The following is a 13,923-nucleotide window of genomic DNA, read 5'->3' as shown; positions in this document are numbered from 1 at the left end:
TATGTATTATTTAAAATCTTTGTAGGGGAAAAAGATTTTCATTTGAATCAAACTCTCGTTAGCACTCTGCTTCCTGTTTTCATTAAATACGTTTTATAGTGTAATGCTCAATAATAAGAAATACCTTATGAACATATCTAATAAATTAGATGGTAGGGCAGAGGCTGGGAATGGAATTAGATTGAAAGTTATTAGGTTTCTTCTGGATAGATTTTGCAGCATAAAATGCTGGGGTTGCTCCCTAATTACAATAGATTGAGGAATAAATTGCAAGAATCAATAACTATCTTTAAGAACCTACTATTTTTTTTAAATATGGAATGGTTCACAAATTTGTGTATCATCCTTGCGCAGGGGCCATGCTAATCTTCTCTGTATCGTTGCAATTTTAGTATATATGCTGCCAAGGCAAGCACGAACTTACTATTTAATAGAAGACGGTATATGGTGGCACTGGCTCAAAAATAAATTTCTAGGCCTGGGGATATTTGAGAATATTGTGGTTATGGGACAGTACTTGTTTTGTAAGAACAATTAAAGGCAATAGAGAAGGAGGATTACTGATGGACCAAGGCTTATACAAAGCCATCAGAAATATGGCCAGGTATTTGTTGAACCAAACTGACACTAAGAATGGAAGTTCTCTTTTAGAAGGCTGGGAATGATCTCATATCTGCCTTTGTCACTGCTCTCATGTATCGTTTTTATTCCTTAAGTCTTGGGCATTCCTTACTTTTTCTTCAAATATTTCTCTTTATAAAAGTTATGCCACTGGTCTAACATCTATGAAAGAGAATCAGTTTTACCAAGTCCTATGATGAGTCTCCTATTTTTAGCTCTACTGTGACAACCTAATTTCAGCAATTACAAAAATGCTATGATAGAGCTGCTATGATACAGCTGTAAGCCTCTTAAAATATTGAATCATGCTGAGTTCTCGATCCAAAGCAAAATTGGAGACATTGATATAAGAGAGTGGTTAAGAGTGTAAACTCTGGAATCAAATAGACATGGGCATGGCTTCTACCTCAGCTACTTAATAGATGTAGTTCTTGAAAGTATCATTTAAACTAAACATCAGTTTTATAATGTATACCTTGAAGCTGATTTTATACCAATGTTACTAAAAAGGGTCCCAATCCAGACCCCAAAAGAGGATTCTTGGACCTCATACAATAAAGAATTCGCGGCAAATACTTAAAGTAAAAGAAAATTTGTTAAGGAAATAAAGTAAGAAAGAATGGCTACTCCACAGATGCTGGTTGGCTATTTTTATGTTTTCTTCTTGATTATATGCTAAACAAGGGGTGGATTATTCATGTGTTTTCCATGAAAGGGGTGGGCAATTCCCAGAAATGAGGCTTCCTCTCCCTTTTAGACCATATGGGGTAACTTCCTGACATTGCCACGGCATTTGTAAACTGTCATGGCACTGGTGAGAATGTCTTTTAGCATGCTAATGCATTATAATTAGCATATAATGAGCAATGAGGATGGCCAAAGATTACTTTCATTGCCATCTTGGTTTTGGTGGGTTTTGGCCATCATCTTTAGCACATCCTGTTTTCTCAGCAAAGTCTTTGTAATCTGTATCTTGTGCCAACTTCCGATCTCATCCTATGACTTAGAATGCCTAACCTCCTGGGAATATAGCCCAGTAGGTCTCAGCCTCATTTTACCCAACCCCTATTCAAGATGGAGCTGCTCTGGTTTAAACGCATCTGACATAATTACCCCTCCCTTTTACAAGGGAACCCTTAATCCTAAGGGTTGTAGAAGGACAAAGATTCATCTTCTGTAACTTCTTCAGGTTGAACAGGGGTGATGATATTCCTGCCTAACATTAGAGTCTCTTGTATTTGTGGTAGAGAGGAGTTCAGTCAGAAGGCACTGGTATGCTGAGGGCCATTCACAACTCTGAGTTCTGACAAAAGGTAATATCTAGAAGATTAATATGTGTTCATGAACATTTCAGCGCTCCACGATAGTCCTGAAAGCTTTTTCCTCTATTCTGATGTCATAGTCTCCAAAGATATCATAAACCTGCATTTAAGAGCACCTGTCAAAGTCCTATAGTTGATTATAAACCACCTTTTGAGGAAGAACAAAACAAGATGACAATGGTCTGTGGATACCAAAAAGTTTTAGGGCAGCCACAGTCAAAGGCAAAATTGACAAGAAAATTAGTTACCTCTGTGGCACACAATAATTTAGCATAACAATTATAATTATTGCCAACAACGTAAACTATGTTGTATCAGAATTAAAGGAGTTTCCCATAATTTTGGAATACATACCAATAACATATTTATACAAATGAAACCTTTACTCATTAACAAAAGGAAGACTTAGTTTTCCAAACAATGTCACTTTTCTTATCCTTCTTTTTCTATAGTTCATTCAAAGGCAAGTAGTCTTTCATTATCCTTTAATATTACATGAAAATCTTGTTCAACAGAGAAAGCCTAAATTTCACCTTTGCATTACTACACTATTGATGGCAAATCCAGTTTTTAATAAAACCTTATAGACAAATCTATCCAATTTTAATCAGTTTGACTATAAGGTAGGATTCTCATAAACCTTTTATAACCCTTAATAATTTTTGTTAAAGAGGAGATCAGTGCTCTAAGAAAAACCCGTTGTGCTTTTATTCTAATGTTCTAGTGTATGACTAACCAGTTTGCTGGGCCAGCTAAACAGTGGGCTTATAGGGGTCCTAAGCCCATGTTCTGTTGTTGCAGAACCTTCTCCTTAGTTCAGTTAAACCCAGGTTCTTGTCACGCAGCCAGGAAAGATTAGGCTCACAGGCACATAGAAGGGTGAGGAGCAGAATTTAATGGGTGAAAGGAAAAATAGAAAAAAACTCAGCAAAGTGAGTTGGAGTACTGCCAACAGGTCACCACAGGAGCTGAAGAGAGCAGGCTCCTCCCATGCATAAGGTGAAAATCCCCCATGGCCCCACCCATTTCCCTCCATGTGCGTGTCAGGCTCCAGTCTGTTGTGGGCATACCCAGACAAGCCCTGGGCAGGTTTTCTCATCTGCACAAAAGCATTTGATTTAAATACTTGTGGGGTGGGTCAGAGAGTCTTTGGAGACTCCTTTTTATCTGCCTAGGTATTTGGCAGTCTCACTATCCTCAGGCATTCATCTTTATGACAGTGTAATACAGAAAGACAAATTTATAGCACAAAGTATACCAGATTCACTAGAGTAGCCACTCCACTTAACACCCAATATTGAACTGGCAAGGCTCAATCCTGCCCTGAGATGGGGCCCATTATGTTTAATCCAACCTCCAACCAGAAGTTTCAATATGTGGTCTCTGGGCAAGATGGTCACCCTGAGTAACAGAAAAGACAGAAAAGAGAAAGAAGAGATGGGGAGAAAAGCATTCCTTGTGGTGGAGTGGAAAAGTCGAAGAGTTCAGAGATGCCAGAGAAAGACCCACCCATTGCAGCCACACTGAATTGAAAGTTCAGGTGGCCTCCTGTCAGTTGCAAAGGGATTTTCCCCAGTAGTTCCATCAGCTCTCAAGTGCCCCCCTTTGGGGAAAAAGAAGTTCTCATGTCCCATGATCCTGTACATGCCTAATCCTGTCACCCACAGCCATCAGCAAAGAGTATAAGACAGATTGATCCAAAGAGAATAGTGGTTAACATTCCATAATGCAAAATCCAAATCTAGTCTTTGCTGAGAGAGACTTTACTGAGAGAGGCCTCTAACTCTCTAAATCTTAGAAGGAACTCTGACCTTCCTAAATTGGACCTTGAACCTAAGTTCATTCAAATTCTTTGCCTTTTATGAAGAGGGTCCTTTAATCCACTCTGTCTTAGGGGAGACTCTAACTCTCCTAAGTTGAACCTCTAACCCAATCCCATCCTTTATCCCGGTACCCCAATGTAAGGTCTTTTGGGCTAAGTGACTGCACCATAGGCCATACCCTAAGTCGAGTCATGGCGACCCCTGTGACACACACGTACACCTCTGGATGGCTTCCCGGAACTAGAAAGTCTGAAGTAACTGGAAAACCACAAAAGGAGAAGAAATAATCAACCTCTGCAGCACCTAATTAACTTTGAGACATTCTCTATTGTTCCTTATTCCGGCCTCGATTGATAAGGCAATTGGACTTTGTAACCAGTCTTGGTCAACCTCATGACTCGAGACCCTACAACTGCCTCTCAGCTTGCAAAAACTGCCCTGAACTGTAATTTCTGTAACTTTCCACTGCCTACCTCAAACCTATAAAACCAACTCCTATCCCACCACCCTCTGCTGACTCTCTTTTCGGACTCAGCGCATTCATACCCTGGTGAATAAACAGCCTTGTTGCTTGCACAAAGCCTGTTTGGGGGTTTCTTCATTCAGAGTGCCCATTTTAGCATCCATCACTTACACAAAGTCAGCAAATCAGTGCTACAGTCTATTTCCTTTGTTGGGGGTCTCGTTAGTATCATCCCTTTAGGGGTCTCATCAGTATCATCCCTTTATGGCTGGCCAGGAAGATGTTCCCAGAAAGGGGTTGTGATCCAGACCCCAAAGAGGATTCTTGAACCTCATACAAGAAATAATTAATGGCAAATCCATAAAGTGAAAGCAAGTTTATTAAGAAAGTAAAGGAATAAAAAATGGCTACTTCATAGGCAGAGCAGCTCTGAGGGCTGTTGGTTGGCTATTTTTATGACTATTTCTTTAGTCTATGCTAAACAACAGGTGGATTATTCATGAGTTTTCCAGGAAAGGGGTGGGCAATTCCCAGAACTGAGGGCTTGTCCCCCTTTGATACCATATGGGGTAACTTCCTGATGCTGTTGTGGCACTTGTAAATTGTCATGGCACTGGTAGGAGTATATTTTAGCATGCTAATTCATTATAATTCGCATATAATGAGCAGTGAGTACAACCAGAGATCACGTTCATTGCCATCTTGGTGTTGGTGGGTTTTGGCCAGTTTCTTCATTACACCTGTTTTATCAGTAAGATCTTTGTGACCTGTATCTTGTGCCAACCTCCCATCTCATCCTGTGACTTAGAATGCCTAACCTCTTGGGAACGCAGCCCAGTAGGTCTCAGCCTTATATCCAGTTCCTGTTCAAGATGGAGTTGCTCTGGTTCAAACACCTCTGACGCCCATAGGGTTGTTATAATAGTATAATATTACTGTGAAAATTGGTACTCAAGAAACAATATATTGTGCCCATAATTTCTAATATTATTTTAATATTCTATCTTAGCTGATTTATATGATTAAAGAGTAAAGGTTCACACAAGGATGATTTCATTCTTTATAAATGTGTTTTACTTTGGTTTTATGAAAGCAAAAATATTTTAAAAGTAGCTGATTAGAAAGTAAGTTCACTTTGTATATTTTGCATGAAGTTATTTTAAACCTTTCTGGGATTTAAAAAAATTAGTTTGTAGATCCTATAGGAATTAACAGTAATCAGATTTAAAAAAAATCTTAAATCATCTCTCTCTGCATCCAATGTAGAATTGATTCTAAGCATTTTATATTTGCCTCTTTAGAGGCCACTTTTCAGTTTACTTTTTCATCCTATTAAATCCAAAACTTATAAATTTAAAATAGCAACCCTTTATTTGCTCAGCTGGGCAATTCCTCTGGATTTATCTGGGCTAATTTAGAAGTCTGAAGTCAGCTGCCAGTCATATCAAAGCTTTGTTACTGTGGGATCAGCTGGCTGTCTACTTCAGTGAAGGGAGTGATTGAACTGTCTCACCTAGGAGACTAGCCTGGGTTTTATCACGCAGCTGCTAAGCACAGTCCAAGAAAACTAGCAAAACAGTACAAGATCTCTTGATGCCTAGGCTCAGAACTGGTCAATATCTTTTTTGCAGTGTTTTGTTGGTCAAAGCAATTCACAAGGTCATCCCACATTCATGGAGTAGAAATGGGAGGAGTTATAAATTCACATTTCAAGGGGAACAAGTACAGAGTAAGCAATCTACTCCAACCATTTCTCTCCAGGGCTGGGAAAACAACCTCCAGCTGCTTGTATTTACATAATATTGGAACCAGAATGTTTACTTAATGGTTTTCCATTGGAAATAAAATTGCTAAATAGCCTAGTTCCCTTTAATGAGTACTTCTGTTGGAAAAGAAACGTGGAAAGGCAAAAAGGCAAAACTTTCTTAAGAATAATTAAAAGAAATTTGAGCTCAAGCATAGACAAACCAAAGCATAAAATCACAAAGACAAACACACACACACACACACACACACACACACACACACACACACACACGGCCAGTCAGTAAAACCAGAGCAAGAGAGAAAGCCTAGCTGTGTTGCCCGGTTATTTCTCTCTTCCCCACTGTAACTATTTTTCCTAGGTTGTACTTCAAATTGTCCTTTTCATTATTTCCAGCTGTTTACTATATTGTAAATAAAATATATATACTGTCTAATATAAATATTTCTTGATGCTTTCAGGTAGAAATCTCAGGAATGACCAAAGGTCTCTAAAACCTCATTGTTCCATGTGTACTGTTGATTAAAGATGTAGTTACCTTTATCTCATACCATTTTATTTTCATTCATTTATCTCAGAGTATGGTCCAGCAGCATCAAAATCACCTGTCAACTTAGAAATGCAGATTCCCAGGGCCATCTATCAGAGGTGTTTGGACCAGATTGACTCCATCTTGAATAGGAGCTGGGTAAAATGAGGCTGAGATCTACTGGGCTACATTCCCCAGAGGTTAGGCATTCCTAGTCACAGGATGAGATGGGAGGTCAGCATAAGATACAGGTCACAAACACCTTCCTGATAAAACAGGTTGTGGTGAAGAAGAAAAGAAGATGGCCAAAGCCCACCAAAACCAAGATAGTGATGACAGTGACCTCTGGTTATTCTCATTGCTCATTATATGCTAATTATAATACATTAGCATGCTAAAACACACTCCTACCTGTCCCAAGACAGTTTACAAATGCAATGGCAAAGTCAGGATGTTACCTCAAATGGTCTAAAAGGGGGAGAAGCTCTCAGATCTGGGGTTGCCCATTCTTTTTTTGGAATACTCACGAATAATCTGCCCCTTGTTTAGCATATAATCAAGAAATAACCATAAAAGTAGCCAACCAGGAGCCTTCAGGGCTGCTCCGCCTGTGGAATAATCTTCTTTATTCCTTTGTTTTCTTAATAAACTTGCTTTCACTTTATGGATTTGCCTTGAATTCTTTCTTGTACAAGGTCCAAGAACCATCTCTTGCGGTATGCATTGGGGACCCTTTCTTGTAACACATCCACCCCAATTCACAGGCTCAGAAACAGTGAAGAGGGAAGGCAGCAATCTGTTTGAACAAACTCTCCATTTTAAAGTTTGACAATCACTGCATTAAAGAAATACTGCTGCTTTGATGTAAAAGCCTAACACTATATAGAGACAAATACAAATGGGCTCTTGCGGGAGGCGGAAGCTGCAGTGAGCCAAGATTGCACCACTGCACTCCAGCCTGGTGACCGAGTGAGACCCTGTCTCAAAACAACAACAACAACAACAACAACAAAACAAATGGGTTCTTGTATTGAGTGATAAAATACACACACTCACAGACTCTCCATCTGATCTGTGGCATAGGAAAATGCTCTCTGGTTTTATGTTTGGTCCTAGAGGAAATGTTTAATGACTATAATGAAAGATTTTGGAAGCTTTGTAAACTACAGACAAATGATGTTTAGTAGGTTTTAAAACTGGAAAGAGAACAGTGTATTTTTTAGAGTGAAAATAGGCAATATTTCAGTATTACATTTATTAAAAGTAGCTATCAAAATATAATATTTACATTGTCAGTGGCTTGCACTGTATAGCTATTAATGAAATTTGGAATCATATTGCATTAAATTATATTTTAAATAATTTTATATTTATATATTCATAGAGCTTTGTAAAAAGCCCCTGAAGACAAATTAGTCTCATCACATTTTCATCTTTTGGTCTCAGGACATATAATTTGTGGCATTGTCATTACTTTAAGTATAAATAAAATAAAATGTTTAAATCTACCAGTCAAATAGATAACAAGAGATAACCTATCCCAAGTGATCTTGATTTTCTATTTACAGGCAGAAAGTAGTAGTTTATTAACACCTGAAGAATGTAAAAACTAGGTCAGAATTAAGGGTTCAAAAATCTCAAAAGATTTAGATGACATCTCTAAGGTGCTGATTAAAACTGAATAAAACTTTTTCCTAAGAATTAATGTTCTAATATAGAAAGCACTAAATGGTTTGTAATTCTCAGACCTTTCATAAGTAGCCCTGAAGCATGTCATTTTTTAATTTATTATTTTCCCTTTCTCTAGGCAATAAAAAAAATTAGAATTGGACTCTTTAGTTAGAAAATAAAGAGAGTAGTCATTTAAATCAAGGTAGAATTTAAAAAGCAGAGCAACTGCTTAGCATAAGTACATAAGAGTATTGTTATGGAGACAAGCCTTGATGAATGCAAAATTATTTTCCAAGTCATGATTCTCATGAACTATCACATAAATAAATTAGCTGAATTTTAAAAATTAATCACAAGTAAAAGAAGCAGCCAAAAGAAGCATGACAGGGATATATGCTAATCTATGCACCATGATTTTTTTCTATAAGTGGAAATTGAAATGAATTGTAAAAGCCAATGAAGCAGCAGAAAGATGGTTGACTATAAATCCCAGCCAATGTCCTAGATATGTCATTCTCCATGAAAGGCATGCTTTCTGATGTTGCATTTTCCACTAGTAAGTGGGGCAGCAGAACACCAATGTATGTGCTTTCCTGACTCATTTGCATGTCACCATTTATAACTTTCAACTGCCCTGTGGCATTATGGCAACTGCCTCCCAAATGAGGAATATATTTTTTGATAACACCCTAGTAATTACATGACCCTTGAAGGTCTTCTTTTCAAAATTCAAAACTCACCTTCCCTTGCTTGAGTGTGAATCTAATCTCATTCTTGGAACCTTGTTATTAACTTTCCCTTCTTGATAGATCTGGTGGGTGACGGTAGAATGAGTCAGAGTGAAGGGTCAAAAAGGAGAAAGTTGGAACCAATAGATTTGCTACAAGTAGCCCAAAGAGGAAAAAAAGAGATGCTTACCTCTTACCTCTTGGAAAATTAACAGTCACTAAAAAGGGCATCTATTCAGTAACTTAAGTTTTATTCTAAATGACAAATATGATTATTGAATTAAAGAGATTTTATTAAGAACAGAAAAAAACAATCTAATGCTAGATTTCATATGTGGACATATGTATATTTAAGGTTCAAGTAATACAGTTCTCATCCTTTAATAATATCTGTTTACCTAAATAGAAATTCCTTTGGATTTTATATTTCAATAATTTAGTTTTATCTAATGGAAACTGTGTACAAACACAAAGGAGAGAAGCCAAATACAGTTTATGATAGGCTGCTACACACAATATGTTAATGAAAACCCTAACTCATCTCCTGAGTTTTTCAATGTCTAATGAAAATTCCAAAATCAAAACATGTCCTAGAATTGTTGACTGTCAATATACAAAACAATTTATCTATATAAGTCAATGAATGGGTGATTTACAACCAAACTCTGAATAATCTTAGATTCTTAATTAGTAAATCAAACTGCAGACAAAATGGTATTTAGTAGTTTTTAAACCTGGAAAGAGAATAAAGCATGTTTCTGAGAACAAAAATAGGCAATATTTCAGCATTATAGTAATTAAAAGTAGCCATAAAATACAAAATTTAAATCAATGCATCGTTGTTAGTCACTGATTCCCTGACAAAACTGAGGATGCACAATGACCATTTTCGGTTGTAAGTTCCCCTCTTCTCTATTCTGGAGCAAAGCCACTTCATTATGTCACTACATAGGTCACAAGGCATTGAACAATTCCATTTAAAGAGTCATTCACATAGATTAAAATACTGGTGTCGCCCGTTAACTTGTACAATGCAGCAACCCTACCACAATCCTTTATTTATTAAGCACTTACTTTTGCCCACACATTTGACTAGGTCCTGAAGATTCAAAGATAATCAAAAATATACATACATAGCTCCAATTAATTGTGATAATTAAAATCTAATTATGGAGTGCAGTATTAGTCAAGTAATTACACAAAGAAATAAACAGTCATAATGATGACAAATGTAATGAAAGAGATGTCCATGGTTCAGAACTGTGCTATCCAATATGGTAGCTATTAGCTATATTAGATTGATTACATTTATAAAATAGATAAAAATGTGATTTATCAAATTTATATTATATAAGGAAATGATATAAAAATGGATAAATTTGAATTTAGTAAAATTGAATAAAGTTAAAATTTTAATTCTTCAGTCACACTAGCCACATTTCAAATTCTCAATAGCTACATGTGTAAAATTTATACTCCCATATGTTGTAGTATTGAAGAATTTATTGTTTTCTACATGTGACTATTGGCTACCATATTGGATTACAAAATATGGAACATTTCTATCATTGAAGCAAGTTCTCTTAGACAGCGCTGATATAGAATAATAATATAAAATGAGATCAGAGAACACTTCCACTAGGAAGTGGCAATTAAGAACTAAAAGATGAGCAGGAATTAACTAGGTGAAGTGAAATTCTGGGGAAAATAAGGAAAGTACTTTTTTTCTCATGAAACATTGGAACTTCTAGTTTATTAGATTTTTCATTGAGATTAAAAAAATGATTACTTGGAAAATGTGCAATTTTATTTCAGAGATGAAAAATTTGTGAATGTGTCAAAAATAACACTTATACAACAGCTAGATGAGAGTTAGGATTCCACCTGGTTTAATATTTACATATATAAAGACTGGAGACCTAAGATATTTTACTCCGTGCTCTAGTTGTAATAGGTTAAGTTCAAACAGTGTTAGAGCTAAAAAATACAATGTACGCATTCTGATTACTAATTCGATATTGATTCCTCTCCTTAGAAGAGTCTTAAATTAGTTGGACAACTCTAACAACATTAAAAAATGTATAGTTTTTACATTTATTTATGAATATACCTGTGCACATATATGACCCCCCTTTTATATTTATTGTTCTATTACGTGAATGGCAAAAATATTGTTCAGTTTTAAGTTTGTCTGAATTAAAACCTGAATGTTAATGGTTGAAAAAGCAAACAAACGTAATGTCTTAGATGTTTGTTTACAGTTTAAAGCATGGTTTAATTTTCCTTGTTGAGTGATCATGAATAATATGATCTTATTTTTGTTTTATCTATTTGCTGGGCTAAGTATGAATGTGATTAACACAGCAGTTCAGTCTGTGCTGCTTAAGGTGAGACATTGCTTTCAATATTCATAGTTTAAACTTGGATTGCTTGAAGTTTACAAAATTGGATACAGTGATTTCACTGACTCACTGTCAGTTTACAATCATATTTTAGAATTAATTTGGTTAAATTAAAGGTGTAAAATTGATACATCTGTTGTAGTATTGAAGAAGTTATTGCTTTTTCCTGTAAACCAATGACCCTTATTTTTACTTCATCTGAAGTGTACTATATAATTATATTAATGTATAAAAATAACACAATAAATTAAATTGATTCCACTGTGTTTTCATATCGAGTCAATGAAAAGTAAATCAATGTAAAGAGACTGTTACAAAAGAAAGAGCCTAAGTAAATTACTGCTTCAAATTCAGGGATTGAACCACATTCATTTAAATAATATTTATTTAGGACATACTTTGTGACACAATGTGATAGATATTATGCTAATAGCAATAATGAAAAGAAACATAAGGACTTTAGTATCTATTGATTTCCTATTCTCACGGAACTTCAATCTATTGTGAGAAAAGAGACAATATAGAAAATAATAAGTAAAGCATCATCTGTTGTTAAATGGTGGTAAGTTTTTTTAAAGAAACATAAACCAAGAAAGAAGAATGAGTATCAAGAAAGATTTGATGGTTTTAAAAGGGGTGGGAAGAAAGGCCTTATTTAGAGAGTAATATTGAAATAAAATGAAAAGTAGGTCACGGAATGAGGCATGTGTGTATCTGAAGAAAATCAATATAGGAAGAGGCAACAAGAGATGCAAAGGTCCTGAGGTGAGATAGTGTTTACAGAGTTCACGAAATAACAAGGAGAAGAGGTACATGTCTGGAGAAGAGTGACTAAGGCAGTGATAACAGAAGGGCAGAACGTTGAAGAGGGAAAAATGTCTGACATTTGACCATTGTAAGGGGCTTTAGCTTCTACTATGGTAGAAGGTGTTGCAGTAGAATAACTATTACTACTACTCTGGTAGAAGGCGCTGCAGGGTTTTGAACAGAGAAGTGACATGATCTGATTTTTCTTTTTTCTTTTTTTTTTAACTAGGGGAAAGCGCGAACACAGTCCCCCACTACCACAAATTATGTAGTCGAGTTTCCCACATTTGGGGAAATCGCAGAGGTCAGCACATCTGGAGTGCAATGGATAAGCCTCGCCCTGGGAAAACCAACTTCATGATCATGGTGTCTCCCCTGCCAATAAGTATGATCTGATTTTTCAAGGTCACTCTAGATGCTGAGTCAAGAATAGACTAGAGTGAGGCAAGGTTAGCTGTAGGATAGTAAGAAGGCTATTGCAGTGATCCTGGTGTGAAATGCTAGTGCTTTGGACTTAGCAGTGAAAGAAAATTGATGAGATTCTGTATACATTTACAGTTAGATCATATAAAGAGTTTGCTCACAGATTGTGTGAATGATAAAAGGAAAAGAAAGGAGTCCAAACTGACTCCAAGATTTTTAACTTAAATAACTAGAAGGATGGAGTTGCCATTATCAGGCATGAGGAAGACTGATGAGCAGGTTTAGAAGGCAAAATGAATAGCTGAGATTTATTCATGTTAAGTGCAAAACGCCTCTTAACCATCCAAGTGGAGATGTTGAGTAAGCAGTTGGATGAAAGATGTAGTTCAAAGAAGTCCAGTTTGGACTTAGAAATTGTAAAATCGTTGACTCAGATAATACTTTTAAAGCTTTCTGACACCAAGGTTGAAGGCTAGAAAGAGAAAAGGTCTGACAAATATAGTTGACAACAGTCCTGCATTAGAAGTTGAGAATATGAGAAGGAACTAGCAAAATTACAGATTACACAGATAGTGAGTGTAAATGTGGTTCCATGTAATGAAGTTATTTTTAAATGTTTCCAGGAGGAAAGCATGAACATTGTCAAATACTTCTTATATATTAAGAAAGGTGAGCATAAGCATGGAGAAGCTGACCACTATATTGAGCAATGTGTAGATCATTTATGATCTGCTGAAAGTGATTTTGGAAAAATAGTGGTTAAAAACTCTGACTGGAGTAGGTTTAAGAGCCATTAGGAAGAAAAACAATGGAGATAGTATATGCACAGGACTTTCAAGAACTGTAATACATAAATGGAGAGAGAAAAATGATGTGGCATGTGGAGAAAGTAGTTGCATCAAAATAAACTTTTAAACCTGGCGTAAATATCAGCATATTTGTGGAATCAATAGACGAAATCAGTAGGGAGGGAAAATGATGATGTAGGAGACAGGAATTTCTGGGACAATGGCAGTGAGTAAGTAACATATGAGGAATACTGTGCAGGTATGCAAGCTGCCCTATCTTGTGCACATAGAAATCATATTCATAATAATAGAAAGAAAGGTTGAAGGTAGCTGGGAAAGTGTAGGTGAGTAGATGTCATGGAGTGTGCCTGTGGATATTCTTCAAGCCTGGCTTTAATTTCTCAGTGTAATTTTTTGAAAAGACTATAAATGGAGAAAAAGAATGGAGGGGAGGAGTGAAATGTTGGATACAGGAAAGGTATGAAATAGTTGTTATGAAAGTGAGAATAAACAGACTAGGAGAAAATAGTATGATTACTGGGAAAAATTAAGAGCCCACCTGACCAGTCACCATGATAGTG

General features: G+C 36.2%; 2 non-coding genes across 2 annotated transcripts; both read right to left on the bottom strand.

The window, feature by feature from the left end:
* Window positions 1-309: 309 nt before the first annotated feature.
* Window positions 310-416, bottom strand: LOC135270044 (U6 spliceosomal RNA). Its single transcript, XR_010338259.1, has one exon. It is a non-coding gene; the product is annotated as a U6 spliceosomal RNA (small nuclear RNA).
* Window positions 417-12,357: 11,941 nt separating this feature from the next.
* LOC135270019 (U1 spliceosomal RNA) lies at window positions 12,358-12,520 on the bottom strand. Its single transcript, XR_010338246.1, has one exon. It is a non-coding gene; the product is annotated as a U1 spliceosomal RNA (small nuclear RNA).
* Window positions 12,521-13,923: the final 1,403 nt, after the last annotated feature.

The sequence above is a fragment of the Aotus nancymaae genome, unplaced genomic scaffold (assembly GCF_030222135.1).
Source record: "Aotus nancymaae isolate 86718 unplaced genomic scaffold, 86718_ANA_hifiasm-v0.15.2.pri h1tg000058l, whole genome shotgun sequence".
In the NCBI taxonomy this organism is placed as follows: Eukaryota; Metazoa; Chordata; class Mammalia; order Primates; family Aotidae; genus Aotus; species Aotus nancymaae.
This window is presented reverse-complemented; position numbering and strand designations above follow the sequence as displayed.